At 42.0% G+C, this 14,306-nt stretch overlaps 1 protein-coding gene across 18 annotated transcripts in view; it reads left to right on the top strand.

The window, feature by feature from the left end:
- Positions 1–14,306, top strand: part of ralgps2 (Ral GEF with PH domain and SH3 binding motif 2) — a 911,087-nt gene that overhangs the window by 78,646 nt on the left and 818,135 nt on the right. The window lies entirely within an intron of this gene.

The raw sequence follows: 14,306 nt of genomic DNA, 5'->3' as shown, positions 1-14,306 counted from the left end.
GCAGGTTTTTCCCTCATGTTGGTTCTCTCACCAGCTGCCGCAGTCCTAGTCTGGCCGCGATGTCTTTCAGGACTCGGCCATCTTGGTCAGTAGTGGTTCTACCGAGCCACATTGAAGTCCCCCACCCAGAGTACATTCTGTGCCCTTGCTCCCCACAGTAGTGCTTCCAAGTGGTGTTCAGCATGGAGGCATACTGATTCATCAACTGAGGGAGGGCGGTAGGTGGAAATCAGCAGGAGGTTTCCTTGCCCATGTTTGACCTGAAACCATGAGACTTGGGGTCCGGAGTCAAAGTTGAGCACTCCCAGGGCCACTCCCTCCCGACTGTATACCACTGTGCCGACACCTGGTGGGTCTATCCTTCCAGTAGGACAGGACATAACCAGGGATGGTGATTGAGGGATCTGGGACATTGGCTGAAAGGTATGATTCTGTGAGTATGACTGTCAGGCTGTTGCTTGAGTAGCCTGTGGGACAGCTCTCCCAATTTTGGCACAAGTTCCCAGATATCAGTGAGGAGGACTTTACAGGGTTAACTCTGTGCCGTTGCCGTTGTCGTGTCCGAAGCCAGTGCCTAGGTCGATGCCGGGTGGTCCGTCTGGTTTTATTCTTATTGTTTTTTGTAACGGTTAATAATAGTAATCTATTATATTAAATTTGGTATGTGGGGGTGTATGTTTCCTTGAAACCTCAAGTGTTTGCAATACCTTTTACACTTGTAGATGGCACTGAGATAGAAATTTTCACTGTTAATGTAGTAATGATTCCCTATTATTGCTTGTGAAACTTCTACAATAGCTACTATTTTACTGAGAGCACATCACCCTCTGCAATCTGGACCTGTTCACCCCACAGCTCTATCAATCCAGAACTAGTGCCACTTCCCTGCTCTCCCCATAGTCCTGTATTAATCCAAAATTAATTCCTCACCTGTCCCCTCTGATTGTCCAGTTTAACACGTGGAAAATTGTCCCCATGATCAAATTAAAATTTCTTCGAGCATCTTTTACCTATCTGAAGAGTTGTCAGTTGGCAGTAACATTACGATTCTTTAGATGGTAGTGGTAATTTGATGATTTGAAGGGTTTTCTCTTAAAATTGAAACGTGACAATGACACAAACTCCTGCAGTATTTAATTTGGCTCTTTGTTTGCCAGCTTATTTTCAACTGGTTGTCAACAGCACTTTGCAGGTTGTTGCTTTGTTGCCCTAATGACCAGTTTCTCCACTTATGTTATCTACGGTTTTGATAACTATTTGCTTTAGCATCTCTTACGAGTAATGTCACTCCTCTCCCTAATATCTTTGCAAAACATTCTTAGTTCTTCTTGCCCATCTGTTCCACACCATTGTGTTCTCCTTAAGTTAATGTTGACATTTTCATTAGTTGGATATACTTCTGATTCCAAAAAATTATTCCAAATACTCTTTTTATTTGTTTACAACTTTATAGGCCTATATTCTTCAATATCTTATTTTTGTCTGATCCTTCTATTTATAATTGCATTTCTGCCTTTTCCTTGAACATGATCTCGTCTTCTGATCAGTCAGAACCATTCTCTCTCTGTTTAACCAAGTCTTCCTCCAAATCTACTTTAAATGACTCCCAATTACACCTCATTATGTTCTGTCAACAGTTTATCTCCCCATCAGATAATGTGCTCAATCTCTAATTTGACTCCAGAATTACTTGCGTGGTCTCCTGGTAACCAAGGGGGAAAAAAGTAACGAGATGTATTTCTGAAGCGACTGTATACAGTACTTGCTGTACAAGCTATTCCTACCTGAGAAAATGCCCCATTATTTGATATTAATTCCCTCCTGTACATATAATTAAAATAATTAGTCATTAAGCCCATTAGCCTACTCATTCTTTTCATAGTCCCAAATTACACTAGACTAATCCAGGCACACCTCTTTGCACCCTTGGCATTAAAATTTATCCACCATACTTTTATATCCTCTTATTGTCAGACTGTTCACAATCTTGGATATTTGACCCCGAGATGAACTTTTGGCCACATAACCCTGCCACCACCAAGACCGCCTAATCCACATTCGGAACATTGCCTGGCTCCACCCCTGCCTCTGCTCAACTGCTGATGAAACCCTTATCCTTCCATTTGTTACCTCTAGATTTAGCTATTCCAAACCACTCCTGGCTGGCCTCCCACGTTCTGTAAACTTGAGGTCATCCAAAACTCAGCTGCCCGTGTCCTAACTCGCACCAAATCCAGTTCACCCATCACCCCTGTGCTCGCTGACCGACATTGGCTCCCGGTTAAGCTGCGCCTCGATTTCAAAATTCTCATCCTTGTTTTCAAATCCCTCATGGCCTCGCCCCTCCCTATCTCTGTAATCTCCTCCAGCCTCACAAACCTGCTGTAATTCTGGCCTCTTGTGTATCCACAATTTTAATTGCTCCACCATTGGCGGCCGTGCCTTCAGCTGCCTAGGCCCTAAGCTCTGGAATTCCCTCCCTAAACACCTCTACACCTCTCTCCTCCTTCAAGATGTTCCTTAAAACCTACCTGTCATCTGCCCTAATATCTCCTTATGTGACTCGGTGTCAAATTTTGTTTGTAACGTTCCTGTGAAGCACCTTGGGACATTTTACTACCTTAAAGGCGCTATATAAATACAAGTTGTTGTTAGTTCTTCAAGAATTACCAAGATGGACTAACCGTTTCCCTCTTACTGAGCTCAACAGCTCAGAATCCTGCATTTTGAAAGAAACCGCTGAGAAAATCACTGCACCAAATGATCCAGGCAGTTGTCAGAAGACTGGTTTGTCACAGTCAACTAAGAGAAAGAGTGCTTCTACACTGAAATCCTAGAAGTCCATAAGAAGTTGTGCCTCTTCTGAGCAAAGAACTGAAGGCTCGTCTCAGAGTGAGGCTGTTGTACCTCTGGGTGGGGGAAAGGTCCAGGGTACACGGTCTCTAAGGGAAATGGTCCCAGATGATTTTCCTCTGTGGAATGATGGCTGTTCCTATTTCTATATTTACTCTCTTAAATAATGAAAACTCTTATCTGTGGTATGTAATCTGCCATTGTGTACAGTGACTTTAGAAATATGCAAGTTGCCACTTTGGTTTTTGTTTTCTTGGCTACTATGAGACCATTGTAAACATTCTTGTAATTTTACAAAATCCTCAATTTCACTAACCACGGTATAATTTTTCAGTTAACTGCATATGGAGTTTTGAGGAATTGGGAGTCCTACTTAACAGAAACCAGCACTGAACTAATTAATCAAACTTATTAGCAAGCTGCTGTTTTAAGTGGCACACACCAAGTCACATGCTCATTCTCCAATTACAAATTTACCCATTAGCAATAAGGATACATTTTCCAGTTCGTTACTTTTTTAATCTAATTCTTTCATATACTCTTCTGTATTTTTTCCAGTATGTAATCTTTTAGGCCAAGTTGACTTAAACTTTTTTGCCATAACGAGCAACGTGATAGATGCAAGTTACATTCTCATCCCGTCTGTACATGCATTCCAGCTGAATGAATGACTGTCAGAAGTACAGTATCCCTCATTTTGTCTTTACATTAATGCAGATAGAGTAGAACATTGTCATGCAGTACATGTTCCGTGAAGCAACTGGACTACACTTGTTGCTTGAAGCCCTGTTGTGAATTCTAAACCAGCGCGTTGATGGTCTTAAAGTGACATCCGAGTCAAATGGACATTCTTTGTGGTAATGATACTTCTTGAGATGTTTAAAGGTAGTGTTCAACTGAAAATGTTCAGGAATAACTTAGACCTACATGGACTTAATTTATACCGTTGAATTTGTTTTTCCTGCTGATTCCCGTTATTAACAAACCAATTTGGCTATTTGAAGCTTTTACTGAAGTCACTGGCCTTTTCCCATTCCAGCAGAAGCTTTAAAGCTTGCCAAGGAAAACTTAAACTCAAGGTTGCCATTTGGTTAAATCAACTTTCCTGAGTTGATTTTTGTTCAGATTTCTCAATGGAGTCAGCAAAAATCTGATGTACATCTTAATACCTTAAATTGTGTCTACGATTTGTTGCTCATGGTACTTTTTTCATTATGGTAGTGGCAGCAGACTCCAATAGTTTAAGGAAAGTGCATGATGATGAGTGGCCTTCAAGGGGCAAAAAGCTGTATACGGAGAAATCCAAGAATTGGATGAAGCTTACATTCTTAGGCCAGGCAGAATCAGTGCTCACATCTTAATGATTCAAGGATCAAACAAATCAGCAGCTTGGCTAACACTAGGAAAACATTCTAGCTAAATAAAAGCTACCGAATGCAAGCATTGAGTTCCTTGGCTAATGGTAGTTAAACTCTGTCAACTTGAACAGATAAGCATTCATATTTGTTCAGGAGATTGTGGAGGAGTTTGTAATCATACAAAATGTAATGGTATTTCAACAAGTACAAAGATTTGCTTATGTTCTATTATCTCAATTTGTAAATGTTTCCAGGTGTAGAACATTAAAAAGTTTAGTGGCTGAATATACACAGTCTCTGCTGGTGCCTTTGATAAATTAAATTTAAACATTACATTCCTTTCTATAAAACTTTTAATGATTTCAAAGTATTTTCTAATTTTGTTTTGTAATGAATTGTACTGTTTTTGATTGAACTGTAAATTCTGCGAGATGAAAGAACAGACAGGAAGCTTGTGCTTCATTGAACAGCCATGATAGGAATCTATCAATCAGGTCTACACCACATGGCAGTTATGATTATACTGAATTTGGAAACGGGAATAATGTTGGGGGGTTTCTCTCTGCCCCAAAGCAGACGGAGACGAGTGTGTACTGGTTGCAAGCGATCTTTATTCAAGCACGTGCAGGGAGAGGCGCTCTCAGCCATAGCTGAGACGAGAGTCTTATTTTTACATTCGAGCAGTTGGCTTATATACAATTTTACATCTTGTTTCCTTCACATCTTCGGGACTTGGCCAATTAATTGTCCAAGTCACGTACACTTAATCACATCTCCACAAAACACATCTTGTTTATCTAGTTTGACCTGTTTACACATCTGCCATTGTTCTACTCTAGCTCTTATCCAATGTACATTCACCTTAACCACATCTCCGCAAATCACATCTTGTTTATCTCATTTATTCTCCTTCCATTCCAAGTATTGTATTGACCGCACGTCCTTGATTGGCGGCCCATTGTTCAATGCATGGCCTCCTCACCACCTTTCACTCCCCCAGTCATCGTGTAATATGCTTTTTCCAACTGTCAGCAACTGTCTTTGTTCTGCCAGACTTCTCCTTTATTACATGAGCCAGCTAGTCAATTAAGCTGCGAATCTAACTTTTAACCCCTTCAAATAACATCAGATGCTGCTGTCGTGTGGCATATTGATCAAATGGCTTGCAGTATGGGCCTTATCAGTGCTTTTGGGTAAGTCATAGTCATAGAGTCATAGAATTATACAGCACAGAAAGAGGCCCTTTGGCCCATCATGTCAATGCCGGCCATCGAGCCCTGTCTATTCTAATCCCATTTTCCAGCACTTGGTCCGTAGCCTTGTATGCTATGGCGTTTCAAGTGCTCATCTAAATGCTTCTTGAATGTTGTGAGGGTTCCTGCCTCTACCACCCTTTCAGGCAGTGAGTTCCAGATTCCAACCACCCTTTGGGTGAATTTTTTTTCTCCTCATCCCCTCTAAACCTCCTGCCCCTTACCTTGAAACTATGCCCCCTGGTTATTGACCCCTCTACTAAGGGGAAAAGTTTCTTTCTATCTACCCTATCTATGCCCCTCATAATTTTGTGCCCCATATAATTTTGTACACCTCAGTCAGGTCCCCCCTCAGCCTTCTCTGCTCTAAGGAAAACAACCCCAGCCTGTCCAGTCTCTCTTCATAGCTGAAGCGCTCCAGCCCAGGTAACATCCTGGTGAATCTCCTCTGCACTCTCTCCAATGCAATCACATCCTTCCCATAGTGTGGCGACCAGAACTGCACACAGTATTCCAGCTGTGGCCTCACTAGCATTTTGTACAGCTCCATCATAACCTCCCTGCTCTTGTATTCTATGCCTCGGCTAATGAAGGCAAGTATCCCATATGCCTTTTTAAAGGTGATGATAAGTGGACATTTTTTTAGCTGTTAGGTTTTCCGTATGGATGAGCTCAGGTGGGCTGAGTGGCTTCCTTATCTATACTTAACTTGTGATCGTTTGATCTCGCACCCTTTTATCCAGTGCGCATGTGGTTGTCCTTGTGGATGCTTCCATTTGAGTGGGTGTGATTTTGTAAAAAGGAGCTTGTTGAACAGTGCTTCCAGGAATTGTCGAGGTGCATATCCAGCAAAGCAGAATGTTTGGCTGACCAGGGTTGCAGGTAATGGATCTGTATTAGTCAGTTGATGAATGGTGATGATTATTGTGTGTTGATGGGAGATAGGTGGCATTGACATCACATGTTAAAGACGGAAGTTTCACTGTAGTTAGACCTGAAATAGTCCAAGTTTTGGCACCATACATTTTTGTAGATAGTATTGCACATAAATAATTTGTTCTGCTGTTGAAGGGCAAACATAATGCATGCACTGCCAGAGACCTGGGAGAAAATTTTGCCCACCTTCCTTCTCAGCTGGGGAATGATATAGGTTGTATGTATGGAGGTAAAGAGAAAAAGATCAAAAGACTGAAAAGGAAACTGAAAATGCGCAAATAATGTAGAATTTCTTGTCTAAAACAAAGTTAAGCAACTGCTGTGCTTTGATTTGTGTTAACTCCCAGTATCTCCTACTTTCATGGGTGCTTCCTAAGAGCCTATGGAGATCCCGATGTGGAGCCTCAGTCAATGTGAACACGAAGTGGAGAATTGGGTGCAGAGAATTGGGTTTGTTAAATGAATCCTAAATTTGTAAAATAAATGCAGATCGCTATTTAAAATCTTTTCTTAATTCAAAAATTCATTTTTCAATAAAGAAAGAAAGAGCTTGCATTTATATGGTGCCTTTTAGGACCTCAGGATGTCCCAAAGTGCTTCACTGCCAATGAAGTGTTTTTGAAATGTAGTCGTTGTAATGTAGGGAAAAATGGCAACCAATTTGTACACAGCAATGTCCCATAAACATCAATGAGATAAATGACTAGATAATTTATTTTTAGTGATGTTATTTGAGGGGTAACTATTAGCAAAGACAGCAGGAGAACTCCCTTGCTCTTCTTCGAATGGTGCCATCTTTTACATTCAGTAAAGCGGGCAGATGAGGCCTCAGTTTGGTGTCTTATCTGAAAGACAGCGCCTCCAACAGTGCAGTGCTCCCTCAGAACTGCACCAAAGTGTCAGCCTAGATTATGTGCTCAAGTCTCTGAAGTGTAGCTTGAACCCACAACCTTCTGACTCGGGTGAGAGTGCTACCCACTGAGCCATGGCTGACACCTAAGGAGACCAAGGAACAGGTTTCAAAACAAAAACTTTCATCAACAGAATTCTTTAAAACATCAAAACAATTCAGAAGTTCCTGCTGTAACATTTTTGGCCCATTTTTTCTTTATAAATAAGATCCTGGGAATTTTTAATGCAAACTGTCTGTGCAAACCTGTCAATATATAATTATACCCTCAAAGTAAAAAAAGAAAGACTTGCATTTATACAGCGCCTTTCACAACCTCAGGACATCCCAAAACGCTTTAAAGCCAACAAAGTACTTTTTGAAGTGTAGTCACTGTTGTAATGCACCAGTGATGGTTTTGTAGCACCTCAGTTTTGTTTCTTCCCAGATTCTCAGCTATACAGCAGCAAAACTCCAATCAACTCTACTTCACTGCTTCCTAAATTGCCCTAAGATTTTCTCTTCAACTATAAATTATCAGGTAAAATCAAAACATTATGCAAAGTATGACCAGAATTTATGTCTTTAAAATGGACTTTGAATTATGCCTCTTTGGCTTGTCCTGTTATTTTCCGCCCTCTAAACCTGCTTCACTTGAAGATACACTTGCTCCTGACTCCCTGTGTGCAATGCTGTGGGAGATTGACAAGTAACCTTTAATATTCCTCTTTTTAAGCAGCTGTCGAATTGCCTTTTAGAAGTACTTAGGAACTCCACTTTTATGGCAGTGAATTTCTCAGCATAATAGTGGTCTGTCAAAAATTGTTTTCCAATCTTCCCATCAATTAAAACCCCGGGACCGGATAGATTGCATCCGCACATACTCCTAGAAGTTAGAGAAGAGATAGCAGAGGGACTAGTATGCATATATAAAAATTCAATAGAAAAGGGAATAGTGCCGAGGACTGGCGGATTGCTAATTTATTCCTATATTCAAAAAAAGGAGATAGAACAAATCTAGGGAATGATAGACCAGTTGGCTTAACTTCAGTGGCAGGAATGATATTGGCATTGTTACTCAAAGATGTAATAGAAAAACATCTCGAAAACCAAAATATAATGGATAGTCAGCACAGATTTCAAAAGGGAAGGTCATGCTTGACTAACGCTATTGAAGTAAGAAAAAGAGTAGACAAGGATAATGTAGTGGACGTAATATACCTGGATTTTCAAAAGGCCTTTGATAAGGTATCGTATAGTAGATTAATGACTAAAGTCAGAGCATGTGGAGTCGGGGGACAAGTAGCAGAATGGATAGCAAACTGGCTACAAAACAGAAAAGAGTTGGGGTTAAAGGTAGTTACTCAGACTGGCAGAAGGTGGGAAGTGGTGTTCCACAGGGATTGGTGCTGGGACCACTGTTGTTCACTATTTACATAAATGATTTGGACTCCAGAATCGGAAGTACAATATCAAAATTTGCCACACCAAATTAGGGGGTACAGTTAATACTGAGGAAGACCGTGACAAAATACAAGACGACCTGAACAAGCTTGCAGGATGGGCATGTAAATGTCAAATGAATGTCAGTACAGATAAGCATGAGGTGGTGCCTTTCAGTAGGAGGTATAACGAGGCCACCTACTCCTCATAAATTAAGAGTTTAAATGAGGTAGAGGTACAGATTTGCAAATGGTTAAAAGTAGAAATGCATGTTAACAAAGCCATAAAATTTGCAAACAAAGCACTGGGGGTTCATTTCTAGTACAATAGAATTCAAAAGCAGCGAAGTTATGTTAAACTTACATAGAACCTTGGTTAGACCATACTTAGAGTGCTGAGAATAGTTCCGGTCTCCATATTACAAAAATGATATGTAAGCACTGGAGAAAGTGCCACAAAGATTTACAAGGATGATACCAGAACTGAGAGAGTACAATTACAGTAAGCTCTTTCTTATCCGGCACCTATGGGACCAGGATGGTGCCGGTTGATGAAAAATTCTGGATAACAGAGGTATACCTACCAAGGCAATTTTTAACAAACAAAAATAAAAAATCAAGAAATGTATTGTATAATTGGTACTCACCTACAGAATGTTCAGTTAAATGTACGGTAGAATCGGCAAGATTACCGGTTATTGAGGTGTTGTTTTGTATTGAGATATATCTATTTTGCCGGTTATTAAAGTATTCCGGATGATAAAGTGCCGTTTAAACAAGAGTTTACTGTATCAGGAAAGACTGATCAGGCTGAGGCTCTTTTCTCCTAGAAAAAGGAAGACTAAGAGGTGACCTGATAGAGGTTTTTAAAAATTATGAAGGAGTTTGATAAGCTAGATATAGAGCAGATATTTCTACTTGTGGGGGAAGACCAGAACTCGGGGCCATAAATATAAGATGGTCACTAATAAATCCAATAAGGAATTCAGGCAAGAATGGTGAGCATGTGGAACTTGTTACCACCAATGTTCCCTTTAAGGGCTGCACAGCGCTCTAGAGGTCCCGCGTAGCCGGTGCACTGGCTTTTAAATGCAAAAACCACGTATGCGACGCTTTTTGAATGGACCACGCAGCCCCTTAAAGGGGCCACGCGGCACAAACAAAAATTAGAGGGAAAATTGGTTACCACATGGAGTGGTTGAGTCAAATAGTTTAGATGCATTTAAGGGGAAGCTAGATAAGTACAGGGAGATAGGAGTAGAAGGATATGTTGATGGGTAAGATGAAGTAAGGTGGGAGCAGGCTTGTGTGGAGCATAAACACCGGCATAGACCTGTTGGGTTAAATGGCCTATTTCTGTGATCTTAATTCTATGTAATTCTTTTTGCAATTATCTTAAACATATGCGCCCTCTGTTACAATTTTACCCACCAATGAATGTAATCTATGAATGCAGTCTATCACTCGTCACCCTATCATAACTCTTAATTATCCTGAAGATCTATATCCAGTTGCCTTCAACCTTCTGAGCTCTAGTGAAAAAAGCCCTAACTTCTCAAGTCTCTGTTCCAACTTGTAACCCTTATCCCTGCTGATCTGGTAAAATTATTCTGCATCTTTTTCATTGCTTTTATATCTTTGTTGTATTGGAGAGTTCTAAACTGTAAACAGTACTCCAACTGTGGCCTAACTTGGATTTTGTACAAATTCAACGTGACCTCTAGATACAAAACCAAGGATTCTGTTTGTCTTTTACGGTTTTGGCCACTTGCACAGCCACTTTCTTATGTAAAATAACAACAGAAAATGCAGGAAAAACTCAGCAGGCCAGGCAACATCTGTGGAGAGAAAATAGAGTCAACGTTTCTGGTGAAAACCCTTTATCAAGACTAAAGAAGCACAGGAAATGAAATAGATTAAGAGGCCAGGCTGGGAGAGAACAAAAGAGAAGAGACATTAAGAGGTATTCAAAACGAGACGAGATGGTGATAGGACTAGTTATGATCTGAAATTGTTGAACTCGATATTGAGTCCGGAAGTCTGTAAAGTGCCTAATCGGAAGATGAGGTGCTGTTCCTCGAGTTTACGGTGAGCTTCCGTGAAAAAATGCAAGAGGCCGAGGACAGTGAGGTCTGAGTGGGAATGGGGCGGTGAATTAAAATGACAGGCGACCGGAAGCTCGGGGTCACCCTTACGGACTGAACGGAGGTGTTCCGCAAAGCGGTCACCCAATCTGCGTTTGGTCTCCCCAATGTAGAGGAGACCACATCGTGAGCAGTGAATACAGTATACTAGATTGCAAGAAGTACAAGTAAATCGCTGTTTTACCTGGAAGGGGTGTTTGGGGCCCTGGACAGTGGGAAGGGGGGGAGGTATAAGGGCAGGTGTTACATCTCCTGCGCTTGCACAGGAAGGTGCTGGGGGTGATAGAGGAGTGGACTAGGGTGTCTCGGAGGGAGCGGTCCCTACGGAATGCTGAAAGGGGAGGGGAGGGGAAGATGCGTTTGATGGTGGGATCACTTTGGAGGTGGCAGAAATGGCAGAGGATGATCCGTTGAATGTGGAGGCTGGTGGGGTGAAAGGTGAGGACGAGGGGAACCCTATCGTGGTTCCGGGAGGGAGGGGCAGAAGTGCGGGAGATAGAACGGACATGGTCGAGGGCCGTGTCAACCACGGTAGAGGGGAATCCTCGGTTGAGGAAAAAGGAAGACATGTCGAAAGCACTGGTGTGGAAGGTGGCATCGTTGGAGCAGATGCGGCGGAGACGGAGAAACTGGGAGAATGGAATAGAGTCCTTACAGGAGGCAGGGTGGGAAGAAGTGTAGTCCAGGTAGCTGTGGGAGTCAGTGGGCTTGTAGTGAATGTTGGTCAATAACCTATCTCCAGAGATGGAGACGGAGAAGTCGAGGAAGGGAAGAGTCAGAGATGGACCATGTGAAGGTGAGGGAAGGGTGGAAATTGGAGGCAAAGTGAATGAAATTGTCTAGTTCAGAGCGAGAGCAGGAAACGGCACCGATACAGTCAGCAATGTATCGGAAAAAGAGGTGAGGGAGGGGACCTGAGTAGGACTGGAACAAAGAGTGTTCCACATATCCCACGAAAAGGCAGGCATAGCTAGGATCCATGCGGGTACCCATAGCAACACCTTTGATTTGGAGGAAATGAGTGGAGTCAAAAGAGAAGTTGTTCAATGTGAGAACAAGTTCAGCCAGGCGGAGGAGGGTGGTGGTGGATGGGGACTGGTCGGGCCTCTGTTCAAGGAAGAAGCGGAGCGCCCTCAGACCATCCTGGTGGGGGATGGAGGTGTAGAGGGATTTTACGTCCATGGTGAAAAGGAAGCGGTTGGGGCCAGGAAACTGGAAACTGTTAAAGTGGCGGAGGGTGTCCGAAGAGTCGCGGATGTAGGTGGGAAGAGACTGGACAAGGGGAGAAAAGATAGAGTCGAGATAGGAAGAGGTAAGTTCGGTGGGGCAAGAGCAGGCTGAAACGATGGGTCTACCAGGGCAGTCCTGTTTGTGGATCTTGGGAAGGAGGTAGAAGCGGGCTGTGCAGGGTTGGGGAACTATGAGGTTGGTGGCCGCGGGGGGAAGATCTCCAGAGGAGATGAGGTCAGTGACAGTCTTGGAAACGGTGGTTTGATGTTCGGTAGTGGGGTCATCGTCCAGTGGAGGTAGGAGGAGGTGTCAGAGAGTTGGCGTTCAGCTTCCGCTAGGTAGAGGTACACTTTCTTATGTATCTGTACACTTTCTTATGTATCTGTATACCAAGATTCATCGGCTTCTTGACTCCATTAAAGCTGTTATAATTTAAAGTGTATTTCCTTTACCTATTCTTCATTTCAAACTCTCTTATTTGGCATTTTTCTACTTGGAACTGCTACCACCACTATCAGCCCATCTTGCTGGTCTGTCTGTGTCCTCCTGCTCTTTTTTACAGTCTTCATTACACTTTGCCAGACCCTTTAATTTGGTGCTGCCAGCATATTTCAGTATTTTAATGTTACTCCATAAATTTGTTTAGTAATATCTCAATCTGTTGCGATTGTAGGACATCAGTTATCTAACATTAACCCAATATAGAATGACTATCTGTGTAGCATAACTATATTATCGGTGAAAGTTTGGAAAAAAGGATCCTAGAACAGAGGAGGCAGAAACGTAGAGGAATTTTTCTTTCTATTTCCTTTGTATGTAATGCTCATGTGATTACAAACTTGGATAAATTTGTTTCACAAGTGAATAAACAGAATCTCGCAATCGCGCTAGTTTAACTGGAAGTTTTTCTTCTCTTGGTTGTTTCCTTTTTGGTTAAAGCACAATCTTTGAATGTCTCCTCCTTCAGAGGGTACAGAGTTTGGCTGCTCTAGTTATGTCCATTGGCCCAGAATTTGCAGTCGGCAGTGAATGAACTGCACTTGCCGTTCATTATGCTTACAGCTGCCCACAGACTTTTCGTGAGCTTTTGAGCGGCAACCTACTGTCATCGGGAGTCTGATGTAGTGCGGTGTCCTCTACAAGGGAACCTGGGACCTTGGTGAACAGGGAAAGCAACAGCGTATCTCCTCAGAATCCTTACTGAGACATGCAGAGTCTGAACCAGGAAGTGTAAGTTAGAATGTAAAATCATGTACAGAAAGTGAAATAAAAAACAAAAGGAAAGATGGGATTAAGTGACAGAGATAAGAGACAGAATTTTTTTTTTAATTTTTAAAAAATCTCCAACAATAATTCAAATCTGAATGAGTGAGACTCCACTTGTATAAGTAAATTTTCAGTGCCAGAGATGATGTTTGGTAGTAATTAAGACTTATCACACCGTTAAAAATTCACTTACACTTGAATGGAGAAGCCCAAACTTTTTCTGGCGCTTTTAGTGGGTAAGTACCCCAACTTCATGCCCTACATGTGTTTGAATGCTGAATCTCGCCGCGAGATACCGGTGTAGCGAAGCTTGTGGAGGAACAGGGCAAATCGGACAGCAACTTCATGATTTCCGTGTTTAATTCGCATGTGTGGATGCTGGAAGTTGCTGATTGATTTACTCCGTAATAATGGTGAGTGCTGATTGTAGTGTATGTACCTTTAAGAGCCCCTGTGTACTGTAATACCGGTAGTGACCACTCGGGTATATAAGCCTGTATAGCGTCTTGTATCTTTTAGTTCACCTCCAGACTTTGTTCAGTAAACACCTGTTAAACCAACTCCTGCATTCCGCGTCTCCCTTTAACACACGGATACAACACTGATAGCCTCACCGATATTCCTACCGCCAAAGTATTATCTACTCTTCCTTAGAGAAGACATTTATGTTCTATTATCACAGTTTCAACAGTGGGATTCAGATCAACTGAGGCATGTGATCTATCCCTCTTGTACTCTTTCTCAAAGTTCCTTTAGTTGAATTGGTGGCTTTATCAGTGTTAATTAGTTTCCCCCCCCCTGAGGCTGTCTCTTGTAAAGCTTTTTTGTATCATTGGATTTGCCAGTTTTGTGGATTCTTGTCTGACAGACCAAAGAGTACAGGTACTCGTTCTTCAACTAGCTTTAAGTAATACAATTATATTAAACAAATACAA

This window comes from Somniosus microcephalus, chromosome 3 (genome assembly GCF_052327205.1).
Source record: "Somniosus microcephalus isolate GS21.2 chromosome 3, FLI_Smic_1.0, whole genome shotgun sequence".
Taxonomy (NCBI): Eukaryota; Metazoa; Chordata; class Chondrichthyes; order Squaliformes; family Somniosidae; genus Somniosus; species Somniosus microcephalus.
Note: the sequence above shows the minus strand (reverse complement) of the source record. Positions and strands in the feature narration are given on the sequence as shown.